This window comes from Phoenix dactylifera, chromosome 1 (assembly GCF_051530095.1).
Source record: "Phoenix dactylifera cultivar Ajwa chromosome 1, Ajwa_hap1_PhDact_Kaust_v1.1, whole genome shotgun sequence".
NCBI classification, from domain to species: Eukaryota; Viridiplantae; Streptophyta; class Magnoliopsida; order Arecales; family Arecaceae; genus Phoenix; species Phoenix dactylifera.
Window position 1 is genome coordinate 29850724 of NC_143190.1, and position 25718 is coordinate 29876441.

General features: G+C 38.1%; 1 long non-coding RNA gene and 1 other non-coding gene across 2 annotated transcripts; both read left to right on the plus strand.

The window, feature by feature from the left end:
- The first annotated feature begins 14624 nt into the window (after positions 1 to 14624).
- LOC120104879 (small nucleolar RNA R71) lies at positions 14625 to 14733 on the plus strand. The gene has a single exon (XR_005507235.3). It is a non-coding gene; the product is annotated as a small nucleolar RNA R71 (small nucleolar RNA).
- Positions 14734 to 23129: 8396 nt separating this feature from the next.
- Positions 23130 to 24902, plus strand: LOC148715138 (uncharacterized). Its single transcript, XR_015986091.2, has 2 exons — positions 23130 to 23987; positions 24706 to 24902. It is a non-coding gene; the product is annotated as an uncharacterized LOC148715138 (long non-coding RNA).
- Positions 24903 to 25718: the final 816 nt, after the last annotated feature.

The window sequence follows — 25718 nt, forward strand, 5'->3', positions numbered from 1 at the left end:
TGCATATCTTTCATATTTTTCAGTAGTATATGTTATGCTTGATATGGTCTTTTGAAAATAATGCCAAATCTGATAAAGATATTTCTATCTTTGGATATCATTCATCAAGCAATGCATATAGAACATTCAATGAAAAGATTCTAGTTGTAGAAATATCAATTCATTTTATTCTTTATGAGACTAATGATTTATTATCAAGATACTAAAATCAAATTATATATGTATATAGTTAATCTTTTACATATAACAATCTGAAAACTTGTTAATAATTAGAACCAAATTGGATTTTTCAGAAATGCACTTAATGAAGAAAAATTGATGACTACTAAAAGACTAAATCAAGAAAAGATGAAATAGATCTTGATGAAATTCTTGCATGATTAGAAGTTAAGATCACCATTATCATTTGCTTGCTTTATGAGCTTTATATTCTGTCAAATGAATGTGTAGAATGCACTCCTATGTGGTTATTTCATTAGAAAAGATCTATGTAAAATAACCGCCTTATTTGAAAACACTCATTACAAATATGATAAAGCAATATGTGATTTGGAACAAGCATCAAAAGCATGATATATAAAAGCTTGAGTAACTTTTTGATAAAAAGTAATAATGATAAATCTATACGTTAAAAAGAAGAATTTGTGATATCTTGCTTGCTCAAAGCATACATTGATGGCATCATTTTTGGTTCTACTAATGAAGATTTATATGGAGATTTTACTAAGCTCATGCAAAGTGAGTTTGAAATATGTATAATGAATGAATTAACATTTTTTCTTGAACTCCAAATTAAGACAAACAAGAAAGGGGATCTTCATTGACCAAAGTTAGTCCACAAAAAAACTCTTATAGAAGATTGGCATGAAGAAGGTATGTCTATGACCCCATCTTGTAGAATTTGAAAAGGATGAGCAAAGTAGATCTATTATTTTAAAGCTGTATTGAAGCATGATTATATAATTATTTTATCATACAGCTAGTAGACCAGATTGTATGCTCATTATGTGCCCTTGTGCAAGACTTCAATCTAACTCTAATGAATCATATTTTATTGATAACAAATGAATCATAATCTGAATTTTGATAGAAACAACTGTTTAAGATAAGTTGATTAAAACTTAGCTAGCGTGTCTTATTGATAATTATCTTAAGCAAATAAAATCTAAACTAAATTGATTTTGAAAATAAGAAATTGATTTGACCTTGATGAATCTTCCTATTGCCTCACGTGCTTGTCCTTGAACCATCTTGGTTAATGAAACTATCTCTTTAGTTCAAGTGATATGTGCTTACTTATATTTAGGCAATCTCTTGAGTAAAGTGACTCAACATTCAACTATTGTCATATCTTATATTGAGTCATCTAGTTAAAAAATATGTTGGATGAATGTATTGTATCTTGAAGAAACTAATGACTTTCTTTCAAGAAAGAAAAGAAGTTTGTTAATAATGCAGGATCCTTGAGCAAGAAAATGAGAGATTTCAACTTGAAGGACACCTCCACATAAGATACAATAAACATTTACATGCAAACAAGAGAGAGGACCTTCTTCAGCCAAAAGTTCACACATAAGAAATCTAGTTTGACTTGAAGAATATAAAATGAATCGGTAATTTTAGATACCTCTCTCATAAATTAGCTGAGCAAAGTCAATAACTTAAATCTTATTGTGGCATGATTAAAATCTTTAATTATTAATTTCTTGATATCATGTCTATATATGTATTAATTGACTTATGCTTTTAGAAATTGATTCATGGTTTGCTCAAACTAAAATATTCCTTTGCCTATATCATAACCATGAAATACACAAGTATATGCTTAAAATGTTGATTTAAAATGACTTGTGAGAAGCTATGAATTCTTGAGCATAATGAAAATGTTGTTTGCATGATATACATCTATATGATACATAAGATTATTTCTTTATTCTGCTCTTTCATATAAATTACTTGAGAATAACAAAAAGAGAGAGAGATAAAGTAAAGAAAATGGATATTATTCAAGAGAAGTAAAATCTAAGTAAAGGCAAATACTCCAATCTTAAGGAAAAGCAAAACAAGCATAATATATTCGGCACATTTGTGAGACTTGTGTGAGCATTCTTTTGGAAGGGATAAAATCCGTAATTAATTACACTTAAATAGGGAGAGTTTGAAGTGAACATTTTAACCTTTCTATATTGCTCATCATAGGGATGGTGCCAATGGGGAGGCTAGTGGTAGTACCTGGCACTATTTGACCCAACTATTCGGTGTAGGGTATATTAGGGACGGCACAAGAGGGAGGCTAGTGGTAGTACCTCGTGCCCCTTCCAACTCCACCGGATAGGGAGCAAATAGAGTATAGAGCATAAGAAAGTAAAAATGAAAGACAAAGTAAATGAAAGTATATAAGAAGAATCAAGTCAAATTTTTAATCACTTGAAAACACACCTTAAGGATGAAATCAGTGCAAGATTATATTTAAATAGGGGGAGTTTATTTGAAAAAAAAATTGATTTTGATCATTGACATGCTTGTTCTTAATATTTTAATGCATGACTTAACACATAATATATTTTGCATGTGGCATGATGTCTTGAATTATGGGTTCTCAATATTTTGTAATGCTCCATGCTTGGACAATTTGATTGAATGTTTGAAATACTACATAAAATTTTTTTTGGTATTATTGAAAAAAAATTTCAGATTTGTCGTTCACAATCATCTTTAAAATCTGAAAGTTGAATAAATTTGTAAAAAGGAGAAGAGAAGGATATCTCTATTTAGGCAAAATGAATTGATTTTGTTTTATCCTTCAACTTGCCTAAATTTGGTATATAATGTTCTAATTCGTACCAAAACTCAACATTAAATACAAAGATTTTGAATATGCTCTAATATGTTTGAAATATGTGTTTTCAATCGTAATGATTTAAGATGAGCTACAATGTGGAAGATACATATCTCAAATTACAACTTTGAGAGCCTCCTTGAGAATCTTTATGAAATTCAGAATCTGATTTTGTATAAAAGCTTAAACTCAATATGAATTTCTAGATAAAACTACAGTTTAAGAAAAATAGAATAATTCTGATGCCTTGATTGCTTGCCCCGATACGCATCTGAAACATATCATTTCTTATCTTTAAAGTGTACTAATATTGGTCTAAATGATGTGTCTTTCGATAATCTTGATTGCAAACAAATATTTTTAAATATATGATTTTATTTTGATATTGAAAAAATTTATTGTGCTTCATGTATACATTGCTGAAAAAAACTATGATTAAAAAATTAAGTTCTATAAATATATATACTTCAATGATCATCTATATGTTTTTCTCTCCTACATTCTTAAAGACTTCCATCAAAATATATATTTTTTTTTAAAAAGAGTGAATGATCTTAAAGCTAGAAATATTTCAGCTCACTCAAATGATTCTTAAAAGAAAGAAAATGTAAATGCTTTTGAGAGAAATTGAGCTTCAAATGAATCATTTTCTAATTAATATTTCTATACATTTTCTCAAAGATTAAGAGAAAGCATAACTTGTTCTTGAAGGATTAGAAAGAGTAATTGCTACAAATTTTGAATAATTCTAGATCACGCTTATATCAAAATCTGAAATTCAACAAAGAAAAGAATGATTAAAGAAGAATGCATCTTTTGAGGGGGAGCTTTAGATATTCAATCTAAATGCAAAAGGCTACATCCATTTGATGAATATCTTGAATGTTTTATGAATTGATTTTGATGAACCTCCTTATATTGCGTGACTTGCTTATATCTTAAGATGAGTTCTATAAAGGTTGTCTTATCTCAAACCTTGAGTCTTATGAAAATATGCTGAAACTTATAGAAAATATATTTTCGAGATTGACAATTTTATTGAACATTATCTTCAAATTCTAAACTCTTAAATGGAACGATCAATTAAGGGAGAGAAAGAAAATTTCAGAAGGAACCTTGAGGCTTGTTATTTGGTTAGTATATCTTATACATCAATCATGAACCAAATTGCAATTCAAATAGTTGATCTTAAGAGCCTCTAATTTAATGAAAAAGGGGGAGAATAATGTGTTGAATTTTCTTGAGTATCTCTTAGAAAACCTATTTTTGGAATTCACTAATGAGTTCTTATTGGCTTGTTCTTTAGAACTTCAATTTTTGTGCCAATTCATTATTATATGTACCAAAATGTGCTTCTTTTTAAAGGAATAAAGTCTTTAAAAGAGCTTTAAAAGAACCTTCAAAGCTTTGAATTTTATGTATGCTCTAAGATGTATCAAAAATTGCATGAATCCATATTTTGGTATTTATGCCCCAATGCTCTTATTATCATAAAAGAACTTTGAAGTCATTAAGAATTAATGATCCAACATGATGGTATGTTTTTCAAGTATATAAGTTTTGATCTTATACTCTGAAAATTAATTAAATTGCTCTCGTGTTGATAAAATACTTAATATATTGGGCAAAAGATCTTAAATGAACAAGCTTTCATACTTATTATTGAAGAGAGGTTAGATTTCCATTCGTGCTTTCTTTGAATATCATTCTTGATACTCCTTGAATTAATTTTCACCTGTACTTGATTTGAAAACTATCTTTGGAATCACATTTGATGTGCTCTCATCATAATTTGCTCTGAAATCATCTTAATTGGCTCTGATCTATGCTAATTAATCTTATTCTGACATTATTGCCTTGAGTTATATGATTCATATTCTTGCAATAATTTGACATGTATTAACTGAAAATCAGAGTACTATAAGGAAAAGAAATATTTGAGTACCATTATCTTTGTGCTTAATTTTTCATTATCTTGCAACCTTTTTGATGTTGTCAAAAAGAGGGAGAAATATCTGAGTATATGCTCATAATGCTTTATGTGTTGATTATGTTAAGTTGATTAAATCTAAAGCATTATCATGAAGTATATTTTAAAGATATATATTTTCTACTTCATGCAACTTAGCTATGCATTATTTCTAGAATACAATATATTTTATATTGCATATACTCCAAGTTTTGTCATCATTAAAAAGGGGGAGACTGATGACCCAAAGATTGATTTAAAGATTGATTTTGATGATCACAAAACCTTGAAGTATAATCACTAATATTTGTGTTGCAAGAAGAAAGATATTTATTTTGCAAGAAACATAACAAGTTGAAAGAATAGAAGAAGGCCTCAAAAACTCTCAAGAAAAGTTGGAAGAAACCTATACTTCATTGGCCCAAGTTTCAAGTTCAAATGATTCAAGTTAGAGGAGCAAATTCAAAGAAAGATTCAAAAGAATAGTCCTCGAGTCGACTCCTGGAAGTTTAGAGTCGACTCTGGCACTTTGGAGTTTCAAGAAATAGTGCTCGAGTCGACTCCGATACTCTACGAGTCGACTCCGACTGAAAACAAACAAAAAGACAAAGAGTTGATTTTCAGCGCTACAGTGCTCGAGTCGACTCCTACTTCAGCGCTACAGTGCCCGAGTCGACTCCTACTTCAGCGCTACAGTGCTCGAGTCGACTCCTACTTCAGTGCTACAGTGCTCGAGTCGACTCCTACTTCGGTGCTACAGTGCGGAGTCGACTCCCAGCTACAGTGCCGACAGACTACTATTCACAAGTCGACTTCTGTTTCAGCCGAGTCGACTCCTACTTCAGCCGAGTCGACTCCAGCACGCTGGGAGGCATAACGGCTAGTTTTTTCTTGATTCCAACGGCTCTATTTTTGTCTCTAACGGCTAGATTGTTGTTCCCAAGCCATCCAAAGCTATAAAATCAAGAGGAGAGCTAGGGAAGAAGAAATGGAAGTGGGAGAGAACATTTAGGGAAGAGATTTCAAAGAGATTACAAGGAAAATCTCCCAAAAGCACAAAAGGGCCATTCAAAGTAAAAGAGAGAGAAGAAGAGCATCCAAGTGAATCCCAAAGCTTCCTCTCCAACTGTGTGCTGCCTCGGTGATCCTCTACTTCGTGCAAAATCAGAAGAGGGTCAAGTAAAAAAGAAGCCGAGTTCCTTCATCTACAAATTTGTTTGAGGGCTTCTTCTCTTTACTCTACTTGTTTATATTTGCTATATTTGCTTATTTAAGAAGCTTGTATTTACTTTAAATTCTTAGTCTAATATCTTGTAACTTGATTCAATCAAGGAATTGAATCAAGGGGTTAAGGTTTGTTGGTGAGCCAAAGAAAAAACCAACGGTGTAAGATTGTGGTTGGTGAACCGGAGAAAACCAACTGGGTTGGATTGTGAGCCCGTGAAAACAATCGGTTGGTTCTAATCGGTGAGCCTGTGAAAACCGACCGAGTTCGTTGTGATCTCGCAAAACAACAAGTTGGGTTGTGAGCTTGTAAAACAACCGACTGTAATCTGGAGGATTATAGTGAAATTCCCAAGAGGTCTTGGGAAGTGGATGTAGGTGCTGGGGTGCATCGAACCACTTTACATCTTTATATTTGTGATGCCTTATCTCTTGTATTTCATACCTTACATTCATACTTGATTGTGTAATATCTCTAGCTTTGTTTTCTATAGAGTTATAAGTGATTGTTTAGAATTTGCTTAGCTTCCACTCCATTCTTACCATACACATAGATTGGAATTGATCATACAACTATAAGTTAATTTTAGATCAATTGCACCCTAAAGCCATAGTATAATTGCTCTAGCTTAATTTTTCACTGCTTTACTTGTAATTGCCTAGAGCTTAAGTAAATGACATCTTATCATTCCGCTGCATTCAATTCAAAGTAAAAATTAGGGAATATATGGTGCAAAAATAAAATTGCTCTCCCAAGTGCAGGAGAATCGCACAAGTAGTATACTCGGAAGTCCGAGGTCGAATCCTCAGGGAACGAAATATGGATTATTAGCGTAACTTTTAGATGTAATTTTTTTTTAGTTGATTTATAGAAATGAAAAGCAAAGAATAATATGTGATTAAACAACGTTCAAGAATATAGAAATGGCTAGGGATCCGGAATCCTCCTTGACAATATTACTTTCAATAAATAAACTCGGCGATTCTTGATTAAGGATTAATATGATAAAATAGTTCTAATCATGAAGTATACAATCTGAAAACATGAATTAAACATCCAAGTATTTATCGTACCGGTTACGTCTACGACAAATCAAGCATCGAAATAATTCATGCATCAATATATATAAACCATGCAAGATCTATCAAATAAATAAATATGCAAGAACCCAAAACATACAAATGGATATAAAACAATTAGATTTAAAGTTCAGAGTGTACTTGATGAAAGCAACATGACAAGGATTCATCCATCACCCTTTGCTAAAGGATTTAGCAAGACATTACAAACATCAACATCCCTCCCTTTTCTCTCTCTCTATTTTTTTTTTCTTCTTTTTATTTTCGGAAACAGGGCATCCCCTGTTTCCCTTTCTCTCTTTTTTTTTCGTTTGAAACCAAGGGGCCGGCTCCTCTGTTTTCGTTGATGAGAGCTCCCGTTCTTCCTCCGATCCGAGCCTTTTATAATCTCTCCCTCCAAGGATCTTCGGAATGCGCTGGAGATCAATGCTTTAGAGGCAAACGGCTGGATCTCGGGCGCGTGAGGCTGAAGCGTTGGAGGAGCTGATCTCGGCCGGATCCGGTGCCTAGAACGGACGCGATGGAGGAGGCAGACGGCTGGGCGGTGATCTTGGCTGCTGCGGCGCTTCACGGGATCGGGGCTGATTGAGGACTGCTGGGAGGTTGCCGAGATGCGGATTGAACGGCTGGGAGGCGCTGATCGCGGACTGCTGACGGATGCCGGAGGTGATCGTGGAACGCTGTGGAGGAGGCGGATGCTTGGGAGAAGAGGATCGGACGCCGTGGATGGGGCTAGGGCGCTGGATACGGGAGCTAGGATCATGGAAGAATCAGTGGAGGAGGCGGATGGCTGCGTGGGAGATGATCGCGGGATGATAGGCTGCACACGAATGCTGGGAGGATTTTGGAGAAATTGGATGTGGGAGATGCGTGACACGGTGGAGACGGGATGCTGAGGGGTTGATTCCTAATCCGGAAATTGAAGGATAAAAGTGGAAGGGAGTTGTAGCACGCCTAATCTGAAAGCTGGGATGATGAAGAATAGATGGATGTGTGGGATGGTAGGCATGCTACTATGAGCTGCACGGACCGTTGGATCCTCCCGGATAATGAATCTAACTCCTTTGGTTGCTGTTCCATTAGACTGGATTTGGTCTGCTGATGCTCCTTCTGGTATGCAAATGGGGCTGACCCTATGTGCTCAGCTATTGACCTGCGGCGATGCATCTTTATAGACCCAATGCGCATTGAAACTCTGATCTGTGCCAAATAAAAAATATGAAATTAATGCAGCTCTTTTATCATTATTTGTTGGAAATAATATTAATTTAAGCTGCGTGTAGATCACACTTTTGTGCTCTCATCATACCCCCCAACTAGCTTATTGCTAGTCCCTTGCAATTAATGAGCAAATGATAACATGAGAGTACAAAAGATGTTGGTCAATCCTTTGACTTTTTATTAAAGCTAAAGACATAAAACTAAGATATGTACCCACTTTCGTAGGGCATCACGACTGCACTTAGCACGTGCAACAAGCCGTTAAACCCCTAGGTTACCCTAGTGGACGAGTATTGTCTCGTGAGGATTTTCAGGGATGTTACCCACAAACATCATTCATAAAATGATATACAATGAAATCTAAGTCAATACACATGTGATATATGTTTTTTTTTTTTTTTTTTTTTTTCAAGCTTAGCAACTATCAAAGCAAGGGGAATACTAAAGTGTAGTATGCATAAACAGAATGACTTTCTTAGAGCACTAATACCTCCACCACAACATAGTACCGCTTGAATTTTAGGTGCACTACTCAAGTTCGCAAGTGTTTACTACAGTTTATTAGAACCTGATCTATCAAATTTTCAGAATATCACATGTTGTCTACATTCGTCAAGAATGGTTCGTATGTAAAGAAAGAGCTATCAATCCCAACTAAGTATCCAAAGTACACAAAGGTCCAATACAATGGAGTCAAACCAGCCATTACCACATGTCACTGGGTTCAGCCCGACCAACCCTATTCATATTTTTTTTTTTTTTTTTAAACACATATGGTGATTACAATAGTCCAACCCCCTTAGGCTCTAGCAAGGTCCATGTAGCGAGTTTTCGGCCAATGACTCTTGATTCAGTTGGCTCAAGGCATTAGGTGAAAACACCCCTCGGGCTTAATTACTCGAACCAAACTACGCCATGAGGTTAGACTTGTCATCTCCTCATTTATTTATTTATTTAATTTTTTTTATTTTTTTTCAAAATAGAGAAGGTAAATTGAACCATATAATGTGACTGCAACGTGACTATAGGTCAACCAAGATCGGAACATAAGGCACTTAGATGATCTAGCCGGGGTATTCAACCTCTATCTTTATGTGAAAACCAAATCAAGAACCTTATAGTACGGACAAGGATACTCGTACTTCTTTTACAGATATGGCTTAATAAAAATGCATTAAACAAATGTGAACTCCTGAGGCCTTCCTATAATCATTAAATACATGTGCGGAGATCTAATAATAGGTCTCTAATCAGTCATAGTACGCATGTATTCCTTGCCTTAATAGTTGCACAAACTCAATATGAAAATACATGTGCATTTGCTTAGAAAAGAATGCAAAAACATTTTTTTTTTTTTTTTTTTGCAAAATACTTCCCTCCCCCCAACTTAAACATTGCATTGTCCTCAATGTAATAGATACAAGAAAATTATAATGAAATACAGTAGAGAAAATAATATTGGAGAGAAGAGGAATACCTTGAGCTGTTAATATCCAGAAAATAAAACCTACAAAACTAGAAAAATAATCCTAACTAATATACACATACCTTTGCCTTCATGTTCAGTCATAAGAAGGCTCCCCCAAGAAAAAGGAGTCTTCTTCATCTGCAAAATTCTCAAGAAAAGGTTTAAGTCTGTGTCCATTTACCTTAAAAATTCTACCATCCCGTGGATTCTCAATCTCAACCGCCCCATGTGGAAAAACAGTTTTTATAATATAAGGACCTGTCCATCTCGATCGCAACTTACCAGGAAACAGATGTAAGTGGGAATCATATAAAAGAACTTTTTGCAAAGGTTCAAAAGATTTTTTTAAAATTGATTTATCATGTAAGATCTTCATTCGTTCTTTGCAAATTTTAGCATTGTCATAAGCATCTCTGCGAATCTCATTAAGCTCATTCAATTGCAATTTTCTAGCTAGACCGGCATCTTGTAAATCAAAATTCAATTTTCTAATTGCCCAATACGATTTATGTTCCATTTCTACAGGCAGATGACACGCTTTTTCATAGACTAGACGGTAGGGAGACATGCCAAGAATGGTTTTGTATGCAGTACGATAGGCCCGTAATGCATCTGATAGTTTCAAGGACCAATCTTTTCGTGATGGGTTCACCGTTTTCTCTAAAATACGCTTGATCTCCCTATTGGCTAATTCTACTTGGCCACTAGTTTGCGGGTGATATGGGGTAGCAACTTTGTGGGTGACACCATACTTTTTTAATAATGTCTCAAAAGGCTTATTACAAAAGTGTTTTCCACCATCACTAATTATGACCTTAGGCATCCCAAATCGTGAAAAAATATTTTCTTTTAAAAACTTCAGGACGGGTTTGTGATCATTGGTCTTACAAGCAACAGCTTCTACCCATTTGGACACATATTCGACACCGACTAAAATGTACTCATATCCAAAAGACGGTGGGAATGGGCCCATAAAATCGATACCCCAACAATCGAAAATTTCGATAATAGTAATGGGTTGAAGAGGCATCATTTGCCTACGAGTTAGACTTCCAATACGTTGACATGGATCACATGTCTTGCAGAACTCGTGGGCATCTTTGAACATAGTGGGCCAATAGAAACCACATTGCAAAACTTTTGCAACAGTTTTCTTAGAGGCAAAGTGTCCACCGCAAGCATCAGTGTGGCAGAAAGAGAGTACGCTTTGTATATCATGATCCGGTATGCATCGTCTAAAGATTTGATCATTGCAATATTTAAATAAATAGGGTTCGTCATAGTAATAATTCTTTACTTCGCGCAAGAAAATTTTTCTATCTGTCGACCCCCAATGTTCCGGCATCCGGCTTGTAACAAGAAAATTTACAATATCTGCATACCATGGTATACTAGAAAGTGCAAACAACTGCTCTTCAGGGAATGAGTCCTTGATGGAAAATTGTGGCACTGAATCATGAAAAAGGAGTAGAAGTATCCATCGTATTAAGCGTGGTTTGGCCTCTTTCTTATCCAACAAATATTTTAGTGTCGCATGGTCCGTGAAGATAACAATAGGAGCACCAAGGATATAAGAGCGAAATTTATCTAAGGCAAATACTACTGCAAGCAATTCCTTCTCGGTGGTAGTGTAATTCATTTGAGCATCGTTTAAGGTTTTGCTTGCATAGTAAATGACATATGGCTTATTATCCTTGCGTTGTCCTAAGACAGCTCCTATTGCATAGTCGTTAGCGTCGCACATAATCTCAAAAGGTAATGACCAATCGGGTGGTCGAACGATGGGTGCAGTGCTAAGCATAGACTTTAACTTCTCGAATGCATCTTGGCAAGTTTCAGTCCAATTGAACGGTGTATCAAGGGATAGGAGATTACATAATGGTCGAGATATGACACTAAAGTCCTTGATGAACCTCCTATAGAATCCGGCATGACCCAAAAATGATCTAACATCTCTAACCGTCTTGGGTGCAGGTAGCTTAGCAATTAAATCAGTCTTAGCTCTATCTACTTCCATGCCCTTCGATGAAACAATATATCCTAAGACAATTCCTTTTGGCACCATGAAGTGGCATTTCTCCCAATTCAGTATCAAATTCTTTTCCATACATCGAGCTAAGACAGCTTGTAAATGTGACAGGCAATCATCAAATGTGTCGCCAAAAACGGAGAAGTCGTCCATGAACACTTCCAAAAATTTCTCGTTCATGTCTTCAAAGATGCTGAGCATGCATCTTTGGAACGTTGCAGGTGCATTACACAACCCGAATGGCATTCGTCGGAAAGCAAATATGCCAAAAGGACAAGTGAAGGTAGTCTTCTCTTGATCTTCCGGTGAAATTTCAATTTGATAATATCCCGAATAGCCATCGAGAAAACAATAGAAATCATGCCCTGCAACCCTCTCCAATACTTGGTCTAGGAAGGGTAGAGGAAAGTGATCCTTTCGTGTGACCAAATTCAGCTTTCGGTAGTCAACACACATGCGCCAACTTGTCGGGACACGAGTTGGAACTAGTTCACCTTGTTCATTTTCTACTACCGTCAAACCCGATTTCTTAGGAACAACTTGAGTAGGGCTTACCCACTTGCTGTCGGAAATTGGGTAAATAATACCCACGTCAAGCAACTTGAGGACTTCTGCCTTAACCACATCTCTCATTGTAAGATTTAACCTTCGTTGCATTTGCCTTGTGGTTTTGGCATTGTCCTCTAAATATATCCAGTGCGTGCAAATTAAGGGGCTAATTCCCTTTAAATCGGCAATAGACCATCCTAAGGCTCCTTTATGATTCTTTAAAACATCAATTAATTTTCCTTCTTGGTTATGATCAAGTCCAGACGAGATGATTACAGAAAAAGTATCTTCGGGTCCAAGAAAAGCATACTTAAGTTCCTTTGGTAAGGGTTTCAATTCGAGCTTGGGTGCTTGCTCATGGGATGGTTCTATTTTCACCTCTCGAGGCGACAATCTCTCAAATTCTCCTTCTTTTGGTCTCCACCCATTGACCATCTTGATATCCAGATTATCCACAATAGGTGTGACTGACAAATCATCATCATTGGTTCCATTAAGACACCAATCAATTAAGCTATCATTGAATGGGTCGTTAATTGCTTTAGCTAACAAATAATCTTCTGCGATGGTTTCAACCCAATCAACCTCCTTACTCTCTTCGGAATCATTGGGTTGTTTGCACACATTAAAAATGTTCAGTTCTAAGGTCATATTACCAAAAGAAAGCTTCATGACGCCATTCCTACAATTAATCAATGCATTAGAAGTTGCAAGGAACGGACGTCCTAAAATGACCGGAATCTGAGACTGTGAGTTCGAAGCCGGATGTGTGTCCAATACAATAAAATCGACAGGAAAGTAGAACTTGTCTACTTGGACTAATACATCCTCGATAATCCTCCTTGGAATTTTAACTGACCTGTCAGCTAATTGCAAAGTGACGGAGGTTGGCTTCAACTCACCTAAACCAAGTTGCTCATATACAGAATATGGCAACAAATTCACACTTGCCCCTAAATCTAACAATGCTCGCTCTATCCTAAAGTCACCTATGATGCATGAGATGGTTGGGCAACCTGGATCTTTATATTTAGGGAGAATGTTGTGCTGCAAAATAGCACTCACATTTTCAGTTAAAAATGCCTTCTTCTTAACATTTAATCGGCGCTTAACAGTACACAAGTCCTTCAAAAATTTGGCATATGAGGGTACTTGTTTGATTGCATCAAGAAGAGGTATGTTGATCTTTACTTGTTTAAAAAGCTCAAGAATTTCAGAATTAGGTTCGAGCTTTTGCAACGGCTTTAACCGTTGTGGAAAAGGTGGAGGAAAAGGACATTCAACTTTCTCGGTAGAAGTTGGGACCTCAACTTCTTCTTTGTCCCTTTCATCGACTTTGGGAGCATCAGAATAGGAAGTGACTTGCGGTCTCAATGGGACGGTTTGATCAATGACTTTCCCATTACGCAAAGTCATAATGCTTTTTGCATGTTCTGTATGCGAACTAGAGGGAGCCGTATTATTACTACCGTGCACTTGTGGGTTAGGTTGGGGTTGAGCTGGAAGCTTACCCTTCTCTTGGGTACTTAGGACGGTAGTCAATATTGACAATTGGTTCCTTATGTCTTCAAAATTTCGAGTATTTTGAGCATTGATATTAGCTTGACCTTGTAGAAAAGTTTGTATGGATTGCAAGGTATCCTCGATATTTGGCTTTTGAGAAGGTGATGGTGCATAAGTAGGATGTGCAGGTGGAGGAGCTGAATGGTGTGACTGTTGAGGATGATCGTTTCTCCACCTAAAGTTTGGATGATTCTTCCAACCAGGGTTATAGGTATTCGAGTATGGATCGTTATAAGGCTTTTGGTAGGAGTTCATAGCATTTGCTTGATCGTGCAAGACTTCTTTGAATGCCGGTATGGTGGGACAATCAGTAGTAGTATGACCCGACATGTCGCAGATACCACAACACTCGTTTCTAAGCTCTATAGTCTTGACAGGTTCAACCTTCCTAAGCTCAATTTCTTCTACCTTCCTAGTGAGGGCTGCCATTTTAGCATGAAGATCATCCTCAGTTCTAAGGTTGTAAAGGCCTCCCTGTACAGAGCTAGTAGGCTTAGGCAAAGACTTATTGTTTCTATCCCCGTTATCCCAAAGTTGGGCAGTCTCAGCAAGGGAATCCAAATACTCCCATGCCTCATCAGGTTGTTTTTCTAAAAATCTACCATTGCACATGGTCTCTACAAATTGTTTCAACTGTGGAGATAAACCTTCATAAAAGAAGCTAATGGTTCTCCAAGTTTCGAATCCGTGATGAGGGCATGAGAGAAGAAGGTCTTTAAATCTTTCCCAACATTCATAAAATGTTTTATTATCTTTTTGTTGGAAATTGCTGATATGTCTTTTCAAAAAGTTAGTCCTTTGTGTGGGGAAGAACTTCTTTAAAAATTCTCTCTGCATATCTTGCCAATTTCTTATTGATCTAGGTCGCAAAGAGTTTAGCCATGTTTTGGCCTTATCCTTTAGAGAGAAAGGAAACAATGTCAACTTGAGGACATCCTCGGTGACATTTGGCACTCTAAATGTAATGCTCAGTTCTTCAAAATCCTTTAAATGAAGATACGGACTCTCGGACTCTAACCCGTGGAACTTGGGCAGCAATTGGATTACCCCGGGTTTGATGTCAAAATGTCCTACATTATCAGGAAAAATTATGCATGAAGGCTGACTAGTCCTAGCCGGTTGTAGGTATTGTCTTAGAGTCATAACATGGGGTTCTCGTTCTCGATTGTGGTGACTCCCCGCATCTTCATTTAAATCAGCCATCTCACAAGGTGTGAGATACTGCGAAGGAATTTCAGGGGTATGTCCTAAGGGATGATCTAAAGTTGTACGACTTAATCGACCGGTGTCGTCCCTATTCCACTTTAGCATGCAAAATATTTTCCTCTTTTTTTTTCTTTTTCTTTTTTTTAAAAAAATAAAAGAAAATAAAAAATAAATATAAGTACCAACTAAAGTTACCCTAAAACGATATCCTAAAACAAAAATTTTATTCACAATCAAACATGCAACAAAACATTACACCTCAATTTCTAATGTTTTTCTTAAATTTCTAGACAGCTCCTAACTGGTTTGAAGAGGACACCTAAGCCTCCAATCCGGTCTAATGAACCGAGTTGACCAGGTAAGCTCCCAGGTAAGTGGAGGGGTCACGATGCGTTCGCAAAGGTCCCACTTAAAACCCACTTGCCTCGAACAGATGAACTGTCTCCCTTATAGGGACAAAGCTTGCCTAGACATCAACTAAGCCACAGAGCGAAATTGGTGCAACTTTCGGTGGTCTTCGTCCTATTGAGCTCGAATGTCCTTAGGGGCCAACGTCTAGTTGATTTTAGTTAAGCTTGGGATATTTATGCACTGGGGTGATTTTTGAGCTAAGGACGAGTGATGAAATCCCGACCTTATCTTTTTAAATGGGTTCAGCCCTTAGAATATTTTATGCTGATGCCTTATACTATATGCAACAATCAAGATATTTTTTTTTAATATTTTATGACATGACATTAAATTTCATTGAATAGGTGATCAAGCAAATTATTTATTTATTTTTTTTAAAATTTTATGAGTTGAAGTCTGAAATTTGAATTCTGAAATTTGAAATTTGAAATTTAAAATTTTAGGTTTTTTTTTTCTTTTCTTTTTTTTAGTTTTGAATAATCACCCTTGATCTTTTCTTAAAGTTTTTTTTTTAATCAATTTTCAATTAGCAACAAGGGTTGATGAGATATAATAACAATAAAATTCTGATTCTAAAAAAAATTAAATGCAGAAAATTCAAAGTAAAAAACAGCAAGGTTTTATATTAATCTAATGGTCTTAAAAGTCTCAGAATGTCCATCAGACCGTTCAGATTATTGAACAATGTGTCGTGCACTAGCTGACCAAATTTGAGTCAAATCAGACGGCTAATTTCTATGATATCAGAGTTTGATGCAAACTGTGCAGGGAATTAAAAATAGTAGTAAAGATGCAATTTTTTTTTTTTCAAAAGAAAAATACTAACTACTAAGGTAAAAATTAAATCTAAAATTATACTAATAACTCAGTCGTTCTCCGGCAACGGCGCCAAAAACTTGGTGCAAAAATAAAATTACTCTCCCAAGTGCAGGAGAATCGCACAAGTAGTATACTCGGAAGTCCGAGGTCGAATCCTCAGAGAACGAAATATGGATTATTAGCGTAACTTTTAGATGTAATTTTTTTTTAGTTGATTTATAGAAATGAAAAGCAAAGAATAATATGTGATTAAACAATGTTCAAGAATATAGAGATGGCTAGGGATCCGGAATCCTCCTTGACAATATTACTTTCAATAAATAAACTCGGCGATTCTTGATTAAGGATTAATATGATAAAATAGTTCTAATCATGAAGTATACAATCTGAAAATATGAATTAAACATCCAAGTATTTATCGTACCGGTTACGTCTACGACAAATCAAGCATCGAAATAATTCATGCATCAATATATATAAACCATGCAAGATCTATCACATAAATAAATATGCAAGAACCCAAAACATACAAATGGATATAAAACAATTAGATTTAAAGTTCAGAGTGTACTTGATGAAAGCAACATGACAAGGATTCATCCATCACCCTTTGCTAAAGGATTTAGCAAGACATTACAAACATCAACATCCCTCCCTTTTCTCTCTCTCTATTTTTTTTTCTTCTTTTTATTTTCGGAAACAGGGCATCCCCTGTTTCCCTTTCTCTCTTTTTTTTTCGTTTGAAACCAAGGGGCCGGCTCCTCTGTTTTCGTCGATGAGAGCTCCCGTTCTTCCTCCGATCCGAGCCTTTTATAATCTCTCCCTCCAAGGATCTTCGGAATGCGCTGGAGATCAATGCTTTAGAGGCAAACGGCTGGATCTCGGGCGCGTGAGGCTGAAGCGTTGGAGGAGCTGATCTCGGCCGGATCCGGTGCCTAGAACGGACGCGATGGAGGAGGCAGACGGCTGGGCGGTGATCTTGGCTGCTGCGGCGCTTCACGGGATCGGGGCTGATCGAGGACTGCTGGGAGGTTGCCGAGATGCGGATTGAACGGCTGGGAGGCGCTGATCGCGGACTGCTGACGGATGCCGGAGGTGATCGTGGAACGCTGTGGAGGAGGCGGATGCTTGGGAGAAGAGGATCGGACGCCGTGGATGGGGCTAGGGCGCTGGATACGGGAGCTAGGATCATGGAAGAATCAGTGGAGGAGGCGGATGGCTGCGTGGGAGATGATCGCGGGATGATAGGCTGCACACGAATGCTGGGAGGATTTTGGAGAAATTGGATGTGGGAGATGCGTGACACGGTGGAGACGGGATGCTGAGGGGTTGATTCCTAATCCGGAAATTGAAGGATAAAAGTGGAAGGGAGTTGTAGCACGCCTAATCTGAAAGCTGGGATGATGAAGAATAGATGGATGTGTGGGATGGTAGGCATGCTACTATGAGCTGCAAGGACCGTTGGATCCTCTCGGATAATGAATCTAACTCCTTTGGTTGCTGTTCCATTAGACTGGATTTGGTCTGCTGATGCTCCTTCTGGTATGCAAATGGGGCTGACCCTATGTGCTCAGCTATTGACCTGCGGCGATGCATCTTTATAGACCCAATGCGCATTTAAACTCTGATCTGTGCCAAATAAAAAATATGAAATTAATGCAGCTCTTTTATCATTATTTGTTGGAAATAATATTAATTTAAGCTGCGTGTAGATCGCACTTTTGTGCTCTCATCAACATAATTTTTAGAAAACCCAATTCACCCCCCCTCTTGGGTTGTCACCTTGGGCAACAAAATTTCTCATGCCATTGTTTAGGTGCTTGCTTTAGACCATATAATGACTTAATAAGTTTACACACTTTATGTCATTTCCAGGTAGAACAAACCCTTCTAGTTGTTCCACGTAGACTCCTCATCAAGATCACCATTTAAAAATGCTGTTTTTACATCCATTTGATGAACATAAAAATCATGTATTGATGCTAAAGCAAACAAAATTCTAATTGAAGTTATTCTTGCTACAGGTGCATAAGTATCAAAATAATCTATTCCTTCCTTTTGTCAAAACCCCTTGGCTACTAATCTAGCCTTAAAAATATGAAGAGTACCATCAATATGATATTTCTTTTTAAATACCCATTTACAACCAATTGGTTTTAAACCAGGGGGTAAATCAACAAGTTCCCAAGTGTGGTTTGACATAATAGAATCCATTTCATCGTTTATTGCATCCTTCCAAAAGGCATGATCTCTTGAAGACATAGCTTCCTTATAAGTTTTAGGATCATCTTCCACTTGCAGAACAATAGGAATTATTCTTATGACTGTTTTCTGATATCCGTCAACTAGGTTAAAAGAAATAAGTTGAGAGTTAATCTCATCAGATCCTAATTCTTTTGCTTTTCGGACTCTTTTGCTACTTCTAGGTTCACTTGGTTGTTCTACAACCTTAGAAGTCTCAATTTGAGATTTCTCATTACTAGGAGCTTGAGGTTTATTTACAGAAGTAAATAAATGCTCAAAGAACTCAACATGAACAGATTCTATAATCACATTAGACTCTAAGTTTAAGAGCCTATAAGCTTTGCTGTTTGTAGCATATCCTACAAAAGCACATCTAATTCCTCTAGGACCTAATTTAGTCCATTTAGGATCATTATTCTTGCAATATGCAAGACACCCCCACACTTTAAAATACCCTATGTTGGGTTTTCTTCCCTTCCAAAACTCATATGGTGAGATTTTATTTTTCTTTAAAGACATCCTATTAAGTATATGACATGCAGCAAGAAGTGTTTCACCCCATAAATTAAATGGCAATTCTGCATTTAACAGCATAGCATTTACCATCTTAAGATATGTTCTATTTTTACGTTCAGCTAAACCATTTTGTTCAGGTGTTCGTGGTGCAGAACATTCATGAATAATACCATGTTCCTCACAAAAAATAATGAATTCATTAGGAAAGTATTCTCTACCCCTATCACTTTGAAGTACTTTAATCTTTCTTCCTAATTGATTTTCAACTTCAGCTTTATATGCTTTAAATAAATTAAAAGCTTCATCTTTATGTTTTAATAAATAAACATACGTGAATCTAGAACAATCATCAATAAAGGTAATAAAATATCTATTATCACCTCTAGTTAACATGCCATTCAATTCACATATATCAGTACGTATAAGCTCTAATAGTTCTGATTTTCTAGCAATACTATAAAATGGTTTCTTTACCATCTTTGATTTTACACAAATTTCACATTTTTTAAATTTATCAGCATCACAAGAAATTAAACCATATTTAATCATTCTTTTCATAGTATTAATTCCTATATGTGCTAATCTACCATGCCACAAAGAAACATAGTCAATTATATAAGCAGAAGAAATATTATTATTATTGTCATTGTCAACAATACATAGTTTGACCATTCCCTCACTAAAATAGCCTTTGCCAATAAAATCACCATTTCGGGACATAATTAATTTTCCCGATTCATACACAGTTTTAATTCCAGGTTTTCCCAACAGAACCTCACTTGCTAAGTTCCTATTCATTTCAGGAACATGAAGTACATTTGCTAATATAACCTTCTTTCCAGAAGTGAAAACGAGTTCTATATTTCTTTTTCCAAACACCTTAGAACGACCTTCATTTCCCATTTGAACCTCTTGATCATCACTTATTTCTTGATAGGTCTTGAACAACGATCTATCATAGCATACATGCGTGGTGGCACAAGTATCATACCACCAGCCAGGAACTTTACCTTGGACAGTATTGATTTCGCTCATAGCAGCGATAATCCCATCAATTTCTTCCACAGAATTCACTGTTGCTTTTGCTACATCTCCATTTTGTTTCTTTCGAAACCTACACTCCCATGCATAATGTCCTGATTTACCGCAGACAAAGCATCCTCCATTCTTTTTGATGGTATTCTGGGGTTTCTTGAATTTTTCATGATCTTTTTTAGGACCAAGAAATCTTCCTTTGTTCCGAATGCTTTTATTGGGCTTGTTCACAGTATTGGCTTTTGGATTTTCATCAAAAAAAAATTTCATTCTTTTCTCTCTCCTTCGATTCCTTCTCAAGATGTTTCTGCAACTTTTTCAAAGAAAAATCTTCGGAACTGTGAAATATTTTATTCCTATAACTTTTCCAAGTTGATGATAATTTTGCGATTATTGCACCAACTTGAAAAGTCTCAGGAATTTCGATTTTTACAGGCCTCAGTTTGTTAACAATAACTTGCAGATCATGCATTTGAGGTAATATAGGCTTGTCATCAGTTATCTTAAATTCGTAATATTTAGAAATTAAGAATTTATTTGTACCTTCCTCTTCTGCCTTGTATTTGAATTCCAGCGCCTCCCAGATTTCTCTAGCATAAATGATAAGTCTGATAAAGATCGTACAGACAGTCTGACAGAGCATTAAGTATGTGCCCACAGCATATGAGTTCGTCATCTTCTCGCTTCTTTCTTTTAGCCTTCAACTCGTCAGTGTCTGTATCCGAAGGTTCTGGAATTGGTGCAGTGGTCGGATCAAGAATGCAAAAGACCTTCAAGAAAGTCAGAAGGAATTTGAGTTTGTCTTGCTAGCGGGTGTAGTACACTTTCAATCTCCATTGCAGTGCAAGTACACTTTAAGATTGTTGGAAATACATAATGTAGACTTGAAACACGTACTAATTACGCTTTTCTTAGAGTGTATTGCTCCCTCTCCTTATTGCTTGTAGGAATTAATTGCAAATCACTTCCAGTATGACAAGCCTCTGTAACTTGCACCAAGCAAAAGTAAAAGTTTTCCTAAGAATATTAGAATGATTTTGTCTAGGAAAGAAAAAATGATCAAAATTAGAAGAAGTTTTTTTTTTTCAAATTCGTTTTTGTTTCTTTTTTATAGAATTTATATGAAAAGGTTGCAACTGTTCGTCAATTGTTGCATTCTTTTTAAAAATTGTGTCTGTTTGATGAATAGACGCAACTTTTAAATATTCACAACGGACTGGTCGTAACTATTTTTATATTTGAACAACCAAAATCCAACTGAAACTTCTATCAAGCAGCCATTGGCCATAAGAAGAGGTATTTCAATATCATTATGCCGAATGCTCTGACTTTAAGTCAAAAAATTTTAGGCTTACCATGACCTGAGAGGGTGAGTGTAGAACTTCAGCTCCTTAGGGACTGTCTTGGGCTTCGTTGACCTTTTTTTTTTTTTTGGTGAAAATGGCAGTTCATATAACTCTAACTTGAGTACATCCAGCCATATCAAAAGAAAGTAAAGAAAACAATGGAGTGGGACTATCAGCTACTGATGTCCAAAGAAGCTCTTTGGATTGTCGGACGACGTAGGAGGCGACCCAGTCAGCTGCTCGGTTCATCTTCCGGTATACATATGTAGCATGAAAATCACCCATCTCCTGAGCCAGTCTCCTAGTCTCAAGGATGAGTGGATGACGGTCACCATACTTGTCCACCCCCTGGATCCAATCGATCACCACAGAAGAGTCCCCCTCAAGATGCACCCGAGCGGCGCCGAGAACCCTCCTCGCATAGGATAAACCCTCCCAAGCAGCCCGCAGCTCTGCTCCAAAACAGTAAGCTCTGATATGCGACAACCACCAGCGGCTATCAGTCTGCCCCCACAGTCTCTAATCACAAATCCCACACCTTCAGAGACACCATCCACCGACCGACTACCATCAAAGTTCACCTTGAGATGACCAAAGGATGGGGGTACCCATGAAACAAGGGCGAACCTGGGTGCTATAACAGCAGAAAGAGTACCCCAGATGACCCTGGCCATCCCAGAAGTGAACCAAGCAGTGGCCGCGGTGATCTCCCCTACATGTAGCACAACTCAATTCACCACCATCCCCGAGGACCACCTCCTACCCTCAAATAGGCCAGCATTCCTATCCAACCAAATATGATAAGCCAAATGCGCCAGCATAATGCCCGCCTCGACAAAACTAGGACTCCGCATAGAAGCTCTCAGCACGTGAATCAGATCATGAGCCAACTCCACTGAATGGGGTAACGGAACAGGAGACCTGCTCCATATCTCCCTAACCCTGGGACACTGCAATAGAACATGGTCAATGGTCTCCCCGATACCTGAACACAGATCACAGCACTAAGAAATCTGCATGCCCCAGCTGGCTAGCATACTCCTGGTCGGTAGACAGCCCCATGCCACTTTTCAGAAGAAGAGCGGCACCCACGGATGACACTGTGTAATACCCCAGAAAAGCAACAAAAAAAAAAAAAGAGGGCGGATGGGCTGGCCCGAAAAGACCGGGCCCATCCCCCTTAAAACGATCGTGCCTAGGGCACGATCGTGGAAGAGAGGGGGAAGAAGGGGGGGACCGGTGGTGGCGGCGTCGGAGGGATTGGTTGCCGGAGGAGAAGGCTCGCCGGAGGAGACCGAGCACCGGAGATCCGAGATCCGGCCGGCCGCGGTGAAGCCCTCCTCCTTTCCTTTGGTGTGAGAACCCTCCGCTAGTTGCTCACAAGTTTTTCCGTCGGTTCCTCGCCGGAAACATCACCGGAGCACCTCGTCGGGCTGAGGTAAGTACATCTCCTTCCTTATGCTTCATGTTCTGGATTTTGGGTGGCGTTGGAGGGGTTTTGGCCGCCGAAACCGTCAGAGAGGGATCCGAAACAGGGTAGCCCTATTTCGGCCTCTTCTTTCTGATTTTTGGCCGCTGCCAGCCGCCGGGATGGGCCGGGATCCATGGTATTGGGGGTCGGTCGGGTCTATGTGAGGGTCGGAGAGGGTTTTCTAGGCTATGTATGTGATGAGGGAGGGTGGATCCGAGGTCTTCTTCCTCGGGATCCCATCCTCTCCTCCTCTTCCCCTCGTCGGTTGGCCACCGGCGGCGGCGACGGCGGCTGGGTGTCGTCGGTTGGGGGCCGAGCCACCATCACGGTGGCCTTTCCGTGGAAGAAATGGAGGAAGGGGGAGGGGTCTGTGTCGGTTGGAAAGAAGAAGGAGAAGAAGAAGAAGAAGAAAAAGGAGGAGGGAAAATAAGAATATAATAATAATAATAATAATAAGAGGAGAAGGAAAAGAAGAAGAAGAGGAAGAGACTTCTTCTTCTCTCTTTCTCTTGGCCGGCCACCATCGCCGGTGACTGCAGCAGGGGCGGCCGGCGATGGTTCGGCCAATGGTGGCCGAGGGTGGGGAAGGTGAGGGCACAGCCACCCTGGCTGTTGCCCTTGGACCAAAGAGGTGGAGAAAGAACCCTTCTCTATCATCCACCCTTCTTTTGGTCTTTTCATCGGGACCGGCCATCGTCGCTGGCGTGGCAGCGGCCACGGCTGGCGACGACATGGGCCGGTGGTACAAGGGTGGGAGTCGGGCCACCCCGACTACCCTAGACTTGGAGAGATTGAGATGTTTGGGGATCTGGTTATGGACCCCATAGTAAATATCAATTATGGTTTGGAATATTTAAATATTAAATGATTTAGTTGTGATTTGTAATTGATGTTGTAGAGAAAGAGTCGGTAGAGCCAGGAGGTTTTGATCAGGGGACTCAGCACCCCAGCGCGTAGGTTGTGATTCGGACTGTGTTTGAGTCAGTCTACAATTTCGGTAAGAATCCCTACATCTGAGCACTTCTATGCATATATTGATTTATCGTTGGATTTATTTACGGTTTTGATGTTATTGCTTGTGAGTTGATGTGATACATATGAGACGAATTTTTATCAACATATTTTCATTATTATGTTGTTATTGTTTATGAGTTGATGCGGCACCTATGAGGCGTGCATGTTGTTTATAATGAAAATATTGAGATAAATTCATTTGGGAAGAAATAACATATATTTTGAAAATTTATGAAAATATGTGATGTGATGGGAATGTGATTGAACATGTAAAACTAGACATGTAATATGGGTTGGACTAACCTTGTCATGAGATAGCCTCTACGAGCTTATGCGTAGGATAGCGGCCACGAGCTGATGCGTGAGATAGCCTCCACGGGCTTACGCGTGGGATAGCTGCCACGAGCTTATGCGTGGGATTTGTGCAGTCTTGGACTGGGACATGATCTTGGTTAGTCCAACGCCAGAAATGAAAAGTTTGAAAACTTTGGAATTTGAGTAATACGGGAATGGATCACATAATGTGAAAAAGGATTTGTGTATATGTACTGATTACATATATTTGTTGTTTGTTGAGCTTTTGAAATGATGAAATGATATATATATTTTGATACTTGATTATTTTATGATTTTGTTGTGGGTGGCTGTTGGGATTCTTACTGGGCTGGAAAAGCTCATACTACACTTTCATTTTTTTTCAGAGGCACTGGATTCGTAGAATCTGTCGGATGGGACAAGAAGTGAGCTCGATCTGGAGTCAGACTGCTAGATAGTTAGAAGTCAATTTATCTTTTATTTATGGACATTTGAAATTATGTAATAAATCAGTACATTGTAGCTGGATTTGATTGAATTACATCAATCTTTGATTTTGGCATTTATGGAATTATTGGAATTATTGGAATTGTTGTTTATCTTAGGCCTTGCATGATCTTTAGGGCCTTGCTCTAGGGCTCATGCGGCCGGTCGCGTGCCGGACCCGGGTGATGGGTTCGGGGCGTGACAGAGTGGTATCAGAGTGTTGCCCAGATAGACAACCCAAGAGAGGGGGGTGAATTGGATTTTTAAATTAACTTAGCTAATTAAAACTTTGTGGATGATTAACTAAATACTATAGCCAGTTATTTAATTAAAGCTAAGTGCTGTGAGTAATGTGTGGGGAAGAAGATGAGAGACAATGCACTACAAACACAAAGTTTTATAGTGGTTCGGAGCTAACCCTTGCTCCTACGTCCACTTCCCAAGTCTCACTTGGGAATTTCACTATAACCCCCTTGGATTACAGCCGGTTGTTTTGCAAGCTCACAACCGAACTTGTTGTTTTACGAGCTCACAACGAACTCGGTCGGTTTTTCCAGGCTCACCGACTAGAACCAACCCCGATTGTTTTTCCGGGCTCACAATCAAACCCTTACACTCGTTGGTTTTAAACCGGCTCACCAACCAACCTTAATCCCCTTGATTCAATCCCCCGATTGAATCAAGTAAATACACGAGATAGAAGAAAACAGAAAAATAGCTTCTCAAAAAGCAGATTTAAAACAATATAATCGTAAAGGAGTTAGAAGCCCTCAAACGCTTTTAAGATGGTGAAGAGGTGTGGCTTCTGGAACTCCGGTCTCCTCTTGAAAGAGTGATCGACTTGAAAGCAGGAGGAGGAAGCTTTGAATGCTGGAAAGATGTTGGTGGAGCAGTAAATGCAGATCTTCCCTTT